Genomic DNA, 6,000 nt, shown 5'->3' with positions numbered 1-6,000 from the left:
CATTATTAAAAAGGGGTTATTCTAAATTCCCTTATTTATATAATCATCCCTTAAGGATGAAGTGCCCACGGGCTATAATTAACGTCCTCTGGGACTAAGGACAGTGGTAGCCTGCAACTCCCTGTCAAGGAAAGGTAATGAACTTTGATTCGAACCTTAATACCTCGATTCTGTAAAATCCTGGTTTATTAACTAAATCTGTCTATGTGACTAGGCCTTTTGTGCTATTATATAATTTAGGGTCATCCTGTATAATTAACTAAAATGTGTATTAAAAACCATGGTTAACAAATCGTTTAAAACAATAGAACCGTATAAGCTTCCATATAAACCTCGTCCTCATTTGATTTTATATAGCAATTAAAGCTACATGGCAAGGTCGGAGGAAGTGAACAGTCATTCTCTGGAAAATGACGATAATGATAGGATTAATATAACCAAAGGAGAGCTCCGTACGCTGATTGATACAGCTGTGTCTAAAGCTGTGAAGGAGCAATTCAAGGAGGTTAGTGAGACGTATAGTAGAACTTCTTCAGTACCCCACTCTAAGTCTGTTCCTAAGAATCATTCTGAAGCTCATAGCAAGCCACCCTCGAAGAAGGATGGACCTAAGAAAGAGAATGTCGAACATTCCTCAAACCAACATAGTGTTCCATCCAAGAGAATAGTGTTCAATGATGAGCCACGTACCAAGTCTTGTACTTATAAGTACTTTGTTTCCTGCAAACCTCGGGATTTCACTGGGGAGAAAGGAGCAATTGATTGTATGACCTAGTTAGATGAAATGGACTATTGTTGATATCAGCGGTTGTGCTGAAAGGGACATAGTGAAGTATGTATCCCAATCGTTCAAAGGAGAGGCACTGGCATGGTGGAAGTCTCTCATACAAGCTGCTGGGAAGATCCCACTCTATAATATGTCATCGGAGCAGTTTGTTGTTCTCATTAAGGAGAACTACTGTCCACAGCATGAAGTGGAGAGGATTGAATCAGACTTCTTATCTTTGGTGATGAAGAATTTAGATTGTCAAGCTTACCTCACCAGCTTCAATACCATGTCTAGATTGGTCCCTTACCTTGTGACACCAGAGCCCAAGAGGATTGCTCGCTTCATTGGGGGTCTAGCCCCAGAAATCAAAGCCAGTGTTAAGGCTTCTAGACCTACTACTTTTAGATCGGTTGCTGATCTATCTCTATCCCTCACCTTGGATGCGGTCAGGTTAAGATCGCTCAAGAACTCTGAAGAGAGTAAGAGGAAGCGTGAGGAGGATAACTCACGAGGGTCGGAGAAGAAGCACAAGGGAAACACTGAGTCCAAGAAGTTTGGGTCTGGAAAAGGTAGTCAGCGGGCAGAGGAAAAGCCAAAGTGCTCAACTTGCCAAAAACGCCAGTTTGGAAAGTGCAGGCTTGAGACCAAGTCTCAATCAGGACCACCTGCATGTGGGTTGTGCAAGTCTAGAGAGCACAAGACTATTGATTGCAAGAGAATTAAAGATGCTACAATAGGAATGCGAGAGCGTCTGAGTTGCTTGGTCTGTCGGTCCATGATTTCGACAGGCTTTTCCACGAAGTGTAGCGTCTCGTTGACCTGAAGATCGTCGAGTGGTATTATTGCGTCGTGGTCGGCAACGCATTTTCGAAGGTTTGAAATATGGAAAGTCGGGTGGACATTGCTGAGTTCCTCCGGTAATTCGAGTTTGTAGGCAACCTTACCGATCCTTTCCAGAATCTTAAAAGGTCCAACAAATCGAGGCGCAAGTTTCCCTCTTTTGCCGAATCGGACTACTCCCTTCCAAGGCGATACCTTTAGGAGCACGTAGTCGCCAACTGCAAATTCGCGGGGCCTGCGTCGTTTATCGGCGTACATCTTTTGTCTGTCCCGGGCCTTTACCAAGTTTTCCCTTATCTGGTGGATCTTGTCAGTCGTTTCTTGCAGAATCTCGGGCCCAGTCAATTGTGAATGACCGACCTCGTGCCATACAATAGGCGAGCGACATCTCCTACCATACAAGGCTTCGAAAGGTGCCATTTCGATGCTGGAGTGATAGCTATTATTGTACGAAAATTCGACCAATGGTAGGTGTTTGCTCCAACTACCACCAAAATCGATAACACACGCACGGAGCATGTCTTCAATAGTACGAATCGTTCTTTCAGTCTGCCCGTCGGTTTGCGGGTGGAATGCGGTACTCAAATTCAGCGTCGTACCAAGAGCTGCTTGAAAAGTTTCCCACAATCTCGATGTAAACCGAGCATCGCGATCCGAAATGATGTCTCGAGGCGTACCATGATTCTTAATGATCTCGTCGGTGTAGATTTGGGCTAGCTTGGCCACCTTATAGTCTTCTCGTATTGGCAAAAAGTGGGCTGATTTGGTTAGACGGTCGACTATAACCCAAATACTGTCGTGACCTGATGGCGTGGTCGGAAGCTTAGTTATGAAATCCATAGCTATGCTTTCCCACTTCCATACGGGTATCGGCGGTTGTTCGAGTAAGCCTGAAGGTCTTTGGTGTTCAGCCTTGACTCTTGCACAAGTTAAACAGCTACCAACATATAGAGCAATATCCCTTTTCATCCCAGGCCACCAGTACTTGTAGCGGATGTCCTGGTACATTTTGTCCGCACCGGGATGAATGGAATATCGGGATTTGTGGGCTTCGTTCATGATGATCTTTCGCAAATCTGTCCTCCTCGGAACCCAGATTCGGTCCAGATAATAGAATATCCCGTTGGCTTTGCTCACGAGCTGAGTTCCATCGTGATAGATCCGTTCTTTCTTCAACGTACGCTCGTTAAAGCAAGCGTGTTGTGCTTCGCGGATGAGAGCTTCGAGGTTATACTGAGCCTGGATGTTTCGAACACCTATCACGTAATTCTTTCTGCTGAGGGCGTCTGCAACTACGTTCGCCTTGCCTGGGTGATAACGGATCTCACAGTCGTAATCGTTGAGAAGTTCTACCCATCGGCGTTGACGCATATTGAGTTCTCTCTGGTTAAAGATATGTTGTAGGCTCTTGTGATCGGTGAAGATCGTACACCTTGTACCATACAGGTAGTGTCGCCAAATCTTTAAGGCAAAGACAACTGCGCCTAGCTCAAGGTCATGGGTTGTATAGTTCTTCTCGTGGATTTTGAGCTGTCGAGATGCGTAAGCTATAACCTTGTCTCGTTGCATGAGCACACAGCCAAGTCCAAGGTTTGAAGCATCACAATAGACAACGAAGTCATCGCTTCCGTCCGGCAGTGTAAGAACTGGTGCATGACACAGCATGTGTTTGAGGGTTTGGAAAGCAGTCTCCTGCGCGGTTCCCCACACAAAAGGCTTGTCTTTATGAGTAAGGGAGGTAAGTGGTACAGCAATCTTTGAGAATCCTTCAATGAATCGCCGATAGTAACCAGCTAATCCGAGAAAAGAGCGAACTTCTGACGGAGTCTTTGGCGTAACCCATCCCTTGACTGCCTCAATCTTTGCAGGATCAACGTGTATACCTCGACTATTCACAATGTGACCCAGAAATTGAACCTCCTCCAACCAGAACTCACACTTGGAGAATTTGGCGTAGAGTTGGTTTCCCTGAAGTAACTCGAGAACCAATCGCAAATGCTGCGCATGTTCGGCCCTCGATCTGGAATAGATCAGGACATCGTCGATGAATACAATGACGAAACGGTCTAAGAACGGTTTACACACGCGATTCATCAGATCCATGAAGACCGCGGGTGCGTTGGTCAGACCAAAAGGCATGACAACAAATTCATAGTGGCCGTATCGGGTTCGAAAAGCGGTTTTGGGTATGTCTTCCTCTTGAATCCGCAACTGATGGTAGCCTGAACGTAGATCAATCTTAGAGAAACACTGAGCACCTTGTAGTTGGTCAAACAGGTCATCGATTCTTGGTAAGGGGTATCGGTTCTTGATGGTCAGCTTGTTCAATTCCCGGTAATCGATGCACATTCGGAACGACCCGTCCTTCTTTTTAACGAAAAGGACTGGTGCGCCCCATGGAGAAGTGCTCGGGCGAATAAAGCCTTTTTCAAGTAACTCTTGGAGTTGGTTTGAGAGTTCTCGCATCTCAGATGGAGCGAGTCGATACGGAGCTTTGGCCACTGGGTTGGCTCCTGGAATCAGGTCGATTCGAAAGTCGATATCACGACTAGGAGGTAATCCAGGAAGATCATCAGGGAACACCTGAGGAAATTCTCGGACAACAGGAACATCCTTGACTTCAACTTTCTTTTTCTTGTCCGTCTCTGCTACAACAATGTTGGCCAAGAAGGCTCGATATTCCTTGCGGAGGTATTTGCGAGCTTGAAGACAGGACATGAGCTTGAGATCTTTTGCAGTAGTTTCACCATAAACACATAGAATATCACCACTGGCTAACACAAAACGAATCATCTTATCGGAACACACAACTTCAGCACGGTTTTCACGAAGAAAGTCCATGCCTACTATGACATCGAAACTTCCGAGCTGCATTGGAATGAGATTAATCGGGAATATATGATTGTTGAGCTCGAGAGTACAATCACGGAGCACAGAATTGACAGCAATGGTTCTTCCGGTAGCGATTTCTACTTCGAAGGGTGTCGAAAGATAAGAGCGCTTACGTCTAAGAAGCTTCTCAAATTCAAATGACACAAAGCAGTTATCGGCTCCAGTATCAAACAAACATGATGCATATATACCATTCACAAGGAACGTACCATTGACCACGTTGTTATCAGCTTGAGCCTGGCGTGCGTTGATGTTGAAAGTTCTGGCGTGAGCGGCTTGTTGTTGAGGCTGCTGTTGTTGTTGCTGGGGTTGTTGAGCTTCTTGTTTCACCACCCTGTTCGGGCACCGGTTTGCGAAGTGGTTAGGGTCACCACATGCAAAGCAGGTCCGAACATTGTTTGCCGGGGCCTGTGCAGCTTGATGAGCTTGAGGAGCTTGAGGAGCAGGTAGCAGGGCTTGGTTAACAGCGGCTTGAGCTTGCGTTTGACGAGGACCATAGCGGCAGTTTGCAGTGAAATGCCCGTAAACGTTGCAGTGGACACAGAAACGGCAGGCCACACCCACCGGATGATGATAAGAACATGTAGCACAGAGTGGGTGGGGGCCGGTGTACGCACGCTTCGCTGGCGGCGCATTGATCACTGGCGCTGAACGCTGTGGCTGTTGCTGCTGGGCTGGTACAGACTGTAGTGGAGCAGCAGTGGTTGCGGCAGCGCAACTTTTGTTCTTCTTTCTTCTTCTCGAAGACTTGGAGGCTTGAGTGGTGGTGTTGTCGGTTGATGCGGCGGTGACTTGATGCAGGGGCTTGACTTGCTTATCCTAGAAACCAGCCTTCACCCGCTTGTCATTAATCTCAGCGGCGAGCAGGTAGGTCTCCTCAATCGTTGCGGGCTTTGAAGCTAGGACAAAATCCGCTACACAGTCAGGAAGAGCGCGGATGTATTTTTTGATGGTCATGTCGGGAGTCTTGACCTGGTCTGGACAGATGATGCTTAACTGCTTGAAGCGAGCAGTGAGACCGGCGTTGTCACCCTTGTCTTGTTTAATACCCCAGAATTCATCCTCCAACTTATGACGCTCATGGGAGGGACAGTATTCTTCGATCATGATTTCCTTCAGCTTCTTCCATGACAGAGCATAGGCTGCGTCGTTTCCGCGCTTGTTTCTTTCAGCAGTCCACCAGTCCAAAGCACGGGACTGGAAGACGCCAGTAGCATTGAGAGTCCGGAGATTATCTGGGCATCCACTTTGACGAAAGGTGACTTCTATCGAGTCAAACCAGTGAAACATAGCCGTTGGACCATCCTCGCCGGTGAACTCTTTTGGCCCACATGCCTTGAATTGCTTGAAGCTAAAAGCAGTCTTGCTGGATTCTTTCGGAGCATCAGCTTGTGACATCTCAGATGATTTGCTGGCGTTCTCATAAACCTCACTCACGGCCTTCGCCACGGTCTTAGAGATGATAGCAGCCAGACGTCGATCTCTTTTCTCCTGGCGGG

Source organism: Helianthus annuus, chromosome 6 (assembly GCF_002127325.2).
Source record: "Helianthus annuus cultivar XRQ/B chromosome 6, HanXRQr2.0-SUNRISE, whole genome shotgun sequence".
Taxonomy (NCBI): Eukaryota; Viridiplantae; Streptophyta; class Magnoliopsida; order Asterales; family Asteraceae; genus Helianthus; species Helianthus annuus.
The sequence above is the reverse complement of the archived record's forward strand: the minus strand, read 5'-3'. Positions refer to the sequence as shown.